This window comes from Watersipora subatra, chromosome 6 (genome assembly GCF_963576615.1).
Source record: "Watersipora subatra chromosome 6, tzWatSuba1.1, whole genome shotgun sequence".
Taxonomy (NCBI): domain Eukaryota; kingdom Metazoa; phylum Bryozoa; class Gymnolaemata; order Cheilostomatida; family Watersiporidae; genus Watersipora; species Watersipora subatra.
The window spans coordinates 54983151-54995732 of record NC_088713.1 but is presented as its reverse complement, the minus strand read 5'-3'; the positions used below and the strand labels follow the sequence as shown (position 1 = coordinate 54995732).

Genomic DNA, 12582 nt, shown 5'->3' with positions numbered 1-12582 from the left:
ATTATTCAAATTTATCAAGTCATATCATTATTTGGTAAATTCTTTCAAAAATATTTATTTATTTAAGGGTGCATTGAACTTATTTAGATACGTGGGGTTTTAGGTGAGTTTCGTTCCGTAATTTGATTTACATGTATTATACTCTAAAGGCAAACTGCATACTGGGACAATGAAACAAAACTGGGCATTTTATATACACTCAGTTGACGTTAAAAGGCTCTTGCTGTAACAGCAACAGTAAAAGTTGTAGGTAGATTTATCGTTGCCTTCTGTAGCAGTCGGGCAAACATAAGTCTTATGAAGATTTTGGAATAATGTTTAGCGGAAAAGCTAGCAGTTTTGGTGGCAGTGTCTTTAGCATTATGTTTCAAGGTGCTACATGTATGTTCATGATATTTAGTAGTGGCTATATAATGTGTATGGGGGACTCTCTACCCTTCCCTCATTTTTACTCTAAATAGAAAGGATTGCACTACATGGGGCTTGAACCTGAATATTCAGATTCCTCACCGAGCACACTGTCCAACTTGACCACCTTGAAGCATCAAGTAATAATTGTGCTCATATGCTAATATACATGATGATCTCTCTCACTACACGGGCTACCATCATACTAGTATGGATAAAGTGCTGTCAATTAATGTATTCTTTCAAGCAAGTTTGTAATATAATCTTTGTCCATATCAAAACACTCGGGCTCAAATTCTTAGCTGTTATTAGTGTAGATGCACTGCTTCACATAACCAACTATGACTTAACCAAGTACTTTAATATCCCAGGGTTTACTTCTATTTCTTTAAAAGTTTGGGGCAAACATTGATTGACAGCAATGATTAACTATTGCATAATATCCCAAACATTGACAAACGGTCTGTATTTTCAAGTTATGACAACTCCTTAGTGAAACTTGAACATTAGAATATAAGTTGTTTAGATAATAGTATAATTATTATTAATCCTTATATTAATACTATTATTATTATTACTAGTATGATGGAAGTACCGTGCACCATGAGAGATCATCATATGTAATAGTTGTTAGCAAAATTAATCTTAGTTATGTGCTTAATTAAATAATAATTAAGATTAATAAATTAATCTTAGTGGTGCTGATAATAGCTCTTGGCTGGGAATTTGAATATCTAATATTGACTCCTGTATGATATAATCTTTATTCTTAACTCTCTTAGCTTGGCTTCAGACAAACATACACAACTCTTATTATAGTAAATACTGCTAATTAATAACCTGACAGTCTGATGTGTCATGAGAGACTGTCATGTGTAATAGCTAGACATGAACATACAATTATTCTGTGATGTCAGTAGACAGTAGATTGATGCAGTTGTTAGATTGTAGATCTATGTGGCTAAAAGTATTGTGTTCGAATTATGTACAATGCATTTTTGTCTGTGTAATAGTTAGTCATGTAAAATAAAATGTATAATAAAAGCAATAATAGTGTAATAAAACATGATTTTTGTTCTCAATGAGAATAGATATTGCTATACTATATGCTTATATTTTTATAGCCCAATATGGAGATTTGGTGGAACAGCGGAATGCAACATCAATTGTAATGATAAGACACGTGGTCTCTCTAACTACGAAGAAATTAATTAAAATTCACCTTCAGACATGGTAGGATAACTCTCGATGGGTCTCTATGAACACCATGGTAAGGGGTGAATAAGTGTATGTTGTAAGTCCGTCTATATTTCTCTTTATACAACATTGTAAGGTCTGAGTAACTGTACTCACTAGGTACCTTAATACTTGTCTGAAGGTAGCATCAGAAGCATAATTATTTCTGTACTTGAAATACATATTCTAAAACCTTTTTGATTTCTTTCTTTGGTAAATATTAAAATTGTTAAACTAAAGCTTGCATCTGTTAATGTAGAGGATACTGGGAGGTGTTTATTTATACTTGAAAATATTTTAAAACTCGAACATGTAACTTTGTTATATTAATAAATAGGTAAGTTTATATATTATTGTATTAGTATATTGGCATATTGATATATTGATATAAAGGTTTATTGATATATTGATATATATGTATATTGATATATTGATATATAGGTATATTGATATATAGGTACATTGATATGTTGATATTTTGATATATAGGTAAAGTTCATGACCTAAATGAGTATCTAATGTTTAGTTTATTCCTCCTCTGGATGGATTGCTGAGTCCCTCCCAATGTTTAAGAAGTTGTCTCACCCTTGTACTGCCCTCTATTCTCTGCCTTTGTTCCAGTTCTCTCTATATTGTTATGTAGATAAAATTATCAGCTTGCTTAATGACTTCTATCTGATGTCTCATGATGCAGGTGTTTATTCTGTTTCTATGGATAGCTTAATTCCTGGTGTATATAGCTGTCAAACTCTTTGTAGATCCTGTAGCATATCGTTAACAGAATATATACAGTGTAAATGTTAAGTATAAATATACCTGCTCGTAGCAGGATACCATGGTGCTTCACTACATGTGGTTACATATCTACTCTGGTATTTCAATATACTACCAGTTAGACTAGTGACCCAGTGCAGTTCAAGCTGTACCCATCATTTATATCAAGTATTTATAGTAATTATTAGTCTGTTAGTTGGCTGCTAGGCAATGACCACGATCGATTGTTGTCGATTTTAATCTTCAAATATATCTTGCCAATGAGATCGCTTAAAACAACAAACAACATTTCAACAGCTGGGAAAAAAATCAATACTTTCCATTGAAATCAACAAAAATTTGACGCAATCACATCTTTAAAGAATGAGTTCTGAGGCTATGGTACAACAAAAAATTTTAGCTAATCATTCAGATGATTGAAGCAGCCTTTGACATTGTAAGCTAGTAACAGCCTTTGACACAACCTTTTAAACTGTTGAAATTTCCATTCATTTATCTTTTTGAAACAATGAAATATGTACTTTTAGTGTTTTCAATAGTAAGCTACACATTTCATTTTTGAAGATTTATCCTCTCTTACACTGAGATAAATCATAGATTCATCTCATAATCATACGAAAGCTTGTAACCTTACCGCAGCATGTGACCTGATATGTTTGACAAGCACATTATTTAAGTTACTTACAGTAGTTGTCTTCTCATCCTAGTCACAACATACTGTTTTCACATATTCTATGTTTACACCTGAGTCACCTCCATGTCTTGACACAAGGTTATTAAGTTTTCTTGTTTTGTTGGACATTGCCTAATGTCCACTATGTCTGGTCAGAAGGGTGATATTTGGCCTAGTTGTAACCAGTTCACATCAGTATTAGCCAATCATTGCTGTTCATGTTAGATTCTTCGGTTTGGGCTTTCAAGTCACTGTTATTTATAAATAACAACATTTCAATCAGGCAGCTTGCAGGTATATTTTCAACCCACATTTCTACACTACTTTTATGGCAACAATGCATGAATGTTTTCATTGAGGGGAGTTATCCTTCTTGCATGTTACGGTGCATTCATGATTTGCTATTGTGGTAGATTATGGAGTGTTTGCACTAAAAACATAAGATCTAATTAAGATTGCCAACTGAGCCAGATGTCACTTGGAGTAAATCTGTTTCTCACAATAAATAAGCTGTAGGTAACCCATTGAGTTCTGGTCGTCTGCTAGTATAACTCTTCTTTATTGGGATAACTTTTATATTTTGGATCTTTAATTCTTCTAACTTTTATCTTGTAATCTTGAGACTGTCAAAGAGAATAATATATATACAGTAATTAGTATGTTTCATGAAAGCCCAATGTTTACAGGACTCGAACTCACAACATTTCGCTTGGCAGATCAACACTCCATGACTCGTACTAATCGACCGCCTACCATACCTTCCGGTATGAAATCAGCTGGTGTGATAATCGGTATGAAATCAGCTGGTGTGATAACCGGCATGAAATCAGATGGTGTGATATTCAGTATGAAACCAGTTTGTGTGATAACTGGTATGAAATCAGCTGGTGTAATAATCGGTATGAAATCAACTGGTGTAATATCCGGTATGAAATCCACTGGTGTAATAACGGGTATGAACTCAGCTGGTGTGATAACCAGTATGAAATCATCTGGTGTGATAACCGGTATGAAATAAGCTGGTGTGATAACTGGTATGAAATCAGTTGGTGTGATAACCGGTGTGAAATCAACTGGTGTGATATCCGGTATGAAATCAGCTGGTGTGATAACCGGTATGAAATCAGCTAGTGTGAACACAATTTTATACGTCCTTATTCCATCGGTCTCTTTGCCGCACTGCAACTATAATAGAGGTCATAATCACACTTCACTCCAATCTGAGTGTATTAACCTTGATCAAGTTTTGTAAATTTCAATCTGGCATCATTGTGGCTGTCAGATTACCTCAAACATCAATAACAATCGTAATTAATGAAACAATACTGATTTTCCTGATAACATCTGATACAATTTTGTGCAAGTTTTAAATATAAAATACAAACTATATTCCATCAAGTTTTAGCCTGCTTGTTAGGAAATTTGATGTTAAAAAAAGCTTCTAAATATTCAGAACTGCAAACTCATTCAGGCTAAACAATTTAAATTAAAATTTACATTCAAATTAAAATAATCCTAAAAAGTGGTAAATCTTCTGTGGCTCGTTTTATTTACATACATATGGTCTTACTTATAGGAACTCAGTCTATCTCAGGATGTACAAAGGTTTACCTGAGCTCTATTCTCATAAAAAGAACTTCACACATGGGAACAATCTTAGAGACTGAGAGGAGGTCAAGTCCTAAGATTAAAATAAGTCATAAGTGTTATTCTCTTAAGGAAACATCATGAGTGAAAATAGCTTTAGAGTCTGAGAATTTTCTAATATATGTATACTAGATATGACAGCCTTTTTGAGATCACATCCTGTCATGTCTGCCTACATAGGTTTTTGTATCCTATCTAGACAATCTACTATCATACTATACTCTATGATGGCTGGCTCCCTATTGTGAGAGGACTAGTCATGGAGGTTACAAAAAATCAACCTTTTATTCACGATGAGAACAAACATCGTTTACTTGCCTGTTTGTTGGTTGCTAGGGGCTGAGCACATATATAGCTACTCTCCTCAGGCAGTGTAGTATTTATTCTAGATTAAGTTCACACGATAGCAGCATTATTTTTATAAATTGGTCTGAGATGTTAATCACATTCCTTTGTCCTTCTCACATAATGGGTAGAGTCAGACCTATGCATAGCTTACTTTGAGCCTGCTATTGTTTGCTACTACAATAACATGGGGCTGTCTAGATTATAATAATACCTTGTATGGTTATTTGAGTGCAACAGCTGTAAGGACAATATGCACAGTGCAGCTATGTTTGTTCTTTATCTTATGTACATATATAAACCTGCTCGGCCTAATGCAGTCACTAGTGCTGGATATTTGCAAGCACTCTCTGTAGGGTTCATAATTTAACTATAATCTCCATACCAGTCCTCTGGTAATATAGCACCCCTATAAGATATCAGTATACAGCGTGGCTATAAACCAGGGATGGCCAAATGATTTTGGTCACGTTGGGTTATAGCCAAATCTGTCGCATTAAAGATCCGCAACAATCTGAATATGTGCATTTTTATTTTTTACCATACATAAACATGCAATTGTTTATGCACATCTTAAAAGGCCTCAAATACAATTTGAAATTTTTGGGTTATATGCAAAATTTGACTAAAAATCAGTGAATGAATGCGCTGGAATAAATATGTCTGATATCAGTGAGGAAAAGACAGCTTTGGTGACATTTTTATTGACATTAATTTCATCTTAACAAATTGAGTTATTTTTGAAGACTTGTCTCCTCTCAACAGGCGAATATTATTATCAAAGAATCATGTCATAGCTTTACAAATGGCCCTACATCACCGTGGTAGCGTTAAACTAGCGTTACATTTAAAACGACTACTTGTCTCATTACTAGTCACAAGATGTTATTTACTTGAGTCACCTGCTTGTCTTTACACAAGGTTATAAGGTGTCCTTGTCATGCTGGACAATACCTGGGTACCAATGTGTCTGGTTATGATGACTAATTGTTAATATTGTATTAATTGTATTAACAATTATGGTTGACCTAGATGTAACCAGTTTACTTCTATATTAGCCAATCATTGCTGTTTATGTTGAATCTTTTTGTTAATGCTAAGGCTATTTGTCACAGATTAGATATAAATACTAAGGCTATCTGTCATAGATCAGACATGAATACTAAGGCTATTTGTCATTAGCCTAAGTATTGACCCTACAGTATTGCATCTCCTGGCAGCAGCAGACAAATGTGCTGTTTGTTGGTACATTTGGTCTCAATTCTAAAGACTTAATCACTTTTGGTCATGTAAGTTTACATAAGAGCCAGCCACTTGGCGTGATAAGAGATCCTTTGGTACAACTTGTATCCCCAATAATTCGCATTGCCTTTGGCTACTAGATATGAATTTTACTACAATTTAGATGCACAACCTTATTATTAGCCAATCATTGCTGTTCCTGTTAGCCACTTTCTTATCAATGCTAGGGAACTGTTCATATTTAATATTAGAAAGGTGGCCAATTGCAGCAGTGAGACTAGCTCTAAAGCATTGAAGGGTCTACATTGAGTAGGGAATTGAGTTGGAATTTTGCCAAGCTATGCAGGTGGCATTATATAGCATGAGTGCAGTTCAATGATGGACATGTGTGTTCATAAAAAATGAACACACATGTCCATCTAGATGAGTAGAAAAGAGAAAATGTATCAAGTATAAATATGAAATTGTATTTAATTATTAATCTTGAACAAAAATTGCATGTTATTTAAATTGAACAAAGAGGAATGTATCAGCCCAGAGGCTCATGGAGCTGGTCTCCTGTCTCGTCTGTATCAGTGGGAGTACACAGATAAATATCTAGTCTGTTAAGTCTCTCCATGACGGAAGCCATATCTAAATAAACATATACATGTATTTGTCAGTATCTATTATTAGCAATTATATAATTCCTTTTGATCTATGAGTATGGAACCATCTCACAACTACCTTGTGTAAACCATCCTTCAAACTAAGAGTAAGTTTACAAAAAATGGTTTGGATATGTAAAAACTGTAGTCTAATCTGCTGAGCCAAGCAATACAATTTAGGCTGTAATTCACCTGTTCATAGCTACCAATTTTGAGTGATTTGCTCCATTGCAAATTAACCAATAGAATTAATTGCTGACCATCCAATAGCAATGATAAAACAAAACTCATCATATCCATTCCTTATAAGTTAATAACTAGCAAGACAAAGTACACATGAAGGTAAATGAATATGTGTTGTTACTGATGAACAGTAAATATGTAGATATTAAAGTTCTAATACTAGTTGAACTGTGAGTAAAAACTTTACCTGCTGTCATCTAATTGTTTACTGCTTGAAGGGCTACAATCTGCTGCTGAGACTCCTCCCTCTGATTGGCCAATGCTACAACAAAAATAGAATCATGGCTCATATAATGCTGTACGCATGAAGGTAAATGAATACGTGTTGTTACTGATGAACAGTAAATATGTAGATATTAAAATTCAAATACTAGTTAAACTGTGTGTTAAAACTTTACCTGCTGTCATCTGATTGTTTGCTTCTCGCAGGGCTACGACCTGCTGCTGAGACTCCTTCCTCTGATTGGCCAATTCTACAACAAAAATAGAATCATGGCTCATATACTGCTGGTATATGCAGGTATATGCAGGTAAATGAATACATTAGTGCTTGGCACGGGTAGTAATACTCGTTGAACTCGCGGGTTTATCTTCTCTCGAGTATCGGTTAATAGAGATTTCGGGTATTCCGGTGTTTCGGGTTTGGGTTTTGACTTTCAAGTTCGGGTTTTGGTACACAGATCCGTCGGGTAGTGTTAACAAAAACTCGGTCTATTGCACCCTGCGCTCTTAGTCTGGGACCACAGGGCATTTCTGTGTCATTTTTGCTATGGAGGCATGACAATGGGGCTTAACGAGTCTTTAATTTAATAGATAGAATAAAATATATCATACCTTATTTACTATTCCTACTAAAAATATTGTAGTCAAGCAGTGATTACTTGTCATTAAAAGGTGAGAAGAAATACTTACATCACATTTTATTTGCGCAAATAGCCAAATCGGCTTCGTAAACAAATCTATGCCATTTTTAATACGGCGCGTGTTCGCTATCACCAATAACACATAGGTTCTTAGTCTGTTTCTGCTATCGCCTTGTTAGAAAAAGCTTTCAGCGTTGATAGTAGCAGTGAAAATTTAATAACTCTGTTTAAATTGATTACCACATCTAGCTATTATGGATTACATAATTCATTATAACCAAGTTTTACTAAGCCAACAAGCCTTACCAACGGAAAAAGCTGATAATGTAAAGTTTTTTATGATATTTGGAGCACCATCTACAAAAAGTCAGAGAAGTACATAGAACATGCTTAAGTATTAAGCTACCATAGACCCTATCTTCTGCCACCTGTTGACATGAAAATGCCCTGTAGCCCAAGACTATTTTGACTGTTTAACAATCCCCCTGTTAACGCTGCGAGTACGAATGTCAGTCAATGAAAACTGAAAAATGATAAATAAATAGAAAAGAAATATAATTGCTTTGTATATTTGAAGATATATCTGTTTAGAAAATTTAAACATAAAATCCATATCAACAAACCCGATACCCAAAAAACCCGTAGGCAAAGGAATACCCGAGCCTAGCACTACTAGCTACCCGATACTCGATAAACCCGAACAGAAGGGGGCGGGTCTAAACCCGTTAACCAAGAAGTACTCGTGCCCAGCACTAGAATACATGTTGTTACTGATGAACAGTAAATATGTGAATGTTAAAATTCAAACACGAATTGAACTGTGTGTAAAAACTTTACCTGCTGTCTTGCGATTATCTGCTTGTTGCAAAGCTACAATCTGCTGCTGAGACTCTACTAACTCCTCCCTCTGATTGGCCAACTCTAAAACAACAATAGAATCAGGGCTCATATACTGGTACTGTTACATCTTACAATAAGAAGCAATAAGCAAATGTAACATTACAATTAGACAGGTTTATTAGCAACTGGACCAGAGTTACCACTAGCCAACTCAAACCTGAACAAGGTCAGCTGACCAGCTGGTAATTAAGACAAAAGATAGAGGGATGACTCAACCTAAGCTATTTATAAAGCACTAGCTGTACATGTCTGGGCAGGAACTAAACTGAACTCTAGGGATAGTGCATACATATCAGGTACTACATACAAAGGAGGTGTAAAGATGTCATCCTTATTTTATGACAAGAAGAAAGTTCAGTTCTACTGAAATTAAAAACTCACCTGCCGTCTTACGATTATCCACTTCCTGAAGAGCTACAATCTGTTGCTGAGACTCCACTAACTCCTTCTTTAGTTTGGTCAATTCTAAAATAACAATATAATCAGGGCTCATATTCTGCTATTACAAGTTGATGAATTGTTTTAACAGCAGCAGCATCAACTAGAAAATAAAACTAATCTTATTCTATGCTTGCCTTTTGTTTTGTGTCTGTTTGCTTCCACAAGAGCAGCAATTTTGTTGTCACTGGCAGCAAGGGCTACAATAAAATAAATATTAAGATTTCATTATATTCAACAGACAAGTAAAGTGTAATCAGAAAGAAATAACAATAATATAATATATATATATATTATATATAATATATGTCATCCTTATTTTATGACAAGAAGAAAGTTCAGTTCTACTGAAATTAAAAACACACCTGCCGTCTTACGGTTATCCACTTCCTGAAGAGCTACAATCTGTCGTTGAGACTCTACTAACTCCTCCTTTAGTTTGGTCAATTCTAAAATAATAATATAATCAGGGATCATATTCTGCTATTACAAGTTGATGAAATGTTTTATTAGCGGCAGCATCAACTACAAAATAAAACTAATCTTATTCTATGCTCACCTTCTGTTTTATGTCTGTCAGCTTCATGAAGAACCACAATTTTCTTGCCAGCGGCAGCAAGGGCTACAACAAAATAAAGAATAAGATTCTGTTATAATTAACAGACAAATCATCTTATAGATAGGAAGACCTCCTCATCACTCAGTATAGCCTCTGATACTGCTGGTTTCCGTTGTCAAAGTAATCTTATTCTATGCTCACCTTCTGTTTTGTGTCTGTCAGCTTCATGAAGAACCGCAATTTTCTTGTCAGCGGCAGCAAGGGCTACAACAAAATAAAGAATAAGATTTTGTTATAATTAACAGACAAATCAGGTTATAGATAGGAAGACCTCCTCATCACTCAGTATAGCCTCTGATACTGTTGGTTTCCGTTTTCAAACTAATCTTATTCTATGCTCACCTCCTGTTTTGTGTCTGTCAGCTTGCTGAAGGGAAGCAATTTTCTCATCAGTGGCAGCGGCATGTGCTACAAAAAAGAAAAGTGAAGCTTCGATAAATGCTAAAAAACAAAGATTAAAAATTACTTTGATTTAATCCAATTTTTGGGAAAAAGTTTACGTTTCAAGATCGGTAGACTTTAGTCTTCAAAGCAATCTTATCCTAAGGTTACCTTTTGTTTTGTGTCTGTCAGCTTCATGAAGGGCAGCAAACCTCCAGAAAGTGGCAGCAGCGTTGGCTACAACACAATAAAAATAAATAATACTTCAATCTAATCAACAGACATATCATCTTATAAATAGGAAGTCCTGCACCTCACTCCATGTTGGAACCAAATTGAAAAACAAAAACATTAATGCAATAAAAAAGTAACACATAGTGATAGTATGTCTATGAAAAAGATTGATGTCATCAGGAGTCAAACTTCCGACTTTCAGCTATGTAGGCTGACAGTACCACCTGCACTAAGTGACTGCCTTTCAACATTCACGAGTAATTAGCCAAAAAGTCACGCTTGACTGCATTGGACTGTTACAGCACTAATACTAATAATCAGAGCTATTGGATAATTTCTCAAAACATAGCCTTTGAATATGTTAATAGTTAAAAACATAGCTTTAGAATCTACAGCTAAGAGTTGATGGTAGGAATAACTAGTGAATGAGAATCAACTAGTGTTGTTACTGGCTGCAAATATTCTAAAAACTACTACTGCATGTTGTACTTATCTTCTCTAAGGCTACAACCAGGTGTACAGACTCAGTGAGTAATAATAGACTGAGAACCTGCTTTTAAAATGTGAAAAAGTTTGAGTAAAGCTATACCATATTTTATGGCTACTCAAACATTGTGGTTCTATCTTTAGCAAAAGCAAGAGCTGCTCCAAAGGAAAATCTTTACTATAATAAGAGCCGTGTCTGTCTGTCAGAATTACTACTACTATAATTCTAGTAAATAGCTCATGTTTCTATTCAAAACTGTAGTGAGTAATAAGAATATTCATAAATCAGGAGAGTTCAGTTAAGTGCTGACTAATAGCTGCCACAAGGCGTTGAGCTGCTAACATCACTTTAATCCTATCAGTTTTGAATAAGGAATCAAAATACTCAGACTATCATTATCCAAGAGAGAGAGAGCAGAGGTGATGAGTGATTAGCAAGGCCTGAGTGTTGGCTGAAGAGAAGAAGCTGAACTGACAGCATTTAATACAGAGACAGAGTTGAACTGCTTCTACAGTCCACTGCAGTCTCTATGCAAGGAAAATGTAGATTGAATTATCCAGGGTATGTTTATAAAGATACCCTGGGGACAAGCAGAGAGTTATGCAATAGAGTAGTACAAGTGAGTAGCTGGTATCAAACTGTATAATAATCCTACCTGCTAATATTGGCTGCTGCCAGCTCTTTAGCAGCTCTACAGTCTCTTTCCTTTCCAAAGACTCTGCCTCCTTCAGAGGAGTTCTACTGTCATCATTCTTTATACTGAGGAGTGCAGAGACTTTATCAGGAGGGATGGAGGTCAGCATAGTCTGTAGAGCTGCTGTGTGTCCCTTGTAGGCTGCCCAGTGCAGTGCTGTGTTTAGGCTGCTATCCTCTATGTTGAGCAGGGAGACTCGTTGCTTTGCTGACAGGCTGATCAGTAGAGACTCTACTATCTCTGTATATCCTCTCCATGCAGCCGGTGTTAGAGCTGTCCAACCCCCTCCATCCTTCACAGCTATCAGCTCATACTTCTTACCAGAGGATACTGTATGAAGTATAAGCTCTACTAACTCTCTATCTCCCTTCAATACAGCCCAGTACCGAGCTGTACATCCACCTTCATCCTTATCAAACAACAACTCATCTGCTATTCCTCTCAATGAAGTTAGTAACAGATGAGCTACTAAAGAGTGGTACTGGGAGATAGCCAATAGCAGAGCTGTATACGACTTACTATCTCTGATAGTTGTTGTAAGCTGAAGCAGCTGATCAGGAGGGGTGGTTGTTAGAGCAGCCCTAAGAGAGGTAATGTCAGGAGCTCCACTAGCTATAATGTATTCCCTAATCCATTGCTCCATTGTATCCTGTAGAATACTCCACACAGTAAAATATGATAGAGAAAAATGAAGACAAATTGTGACTCAACTGCTGACTCTGGGTGAGCTGATGACTTATAAAGCTGTCAA

General features: G+C 35.5%; 1 long non-coding RNA gene across 1 annotated transcript; it reads right to left on the bottom strand.

The window, feature by feature from the left end:
* Positions 1-7610: 7610 nt before the first annotated feature.
* Positions 7611-10445, bottom strand: LOC137398487 (uncharacterized). Its single transcript, XR_010978942.1, has 3 exons — positions 10378-10445; positions 9782-9865; positions 7611-7688 (listed from the first exon to the last, which is right to left on the bottom strand). It is a non-coding gene; the product is annotated as an uncharacterized lncRNA (long non-coding RNA).
* Between the last annotated feature and the right edge of the window lie 2137 nt (positions 10446-12582).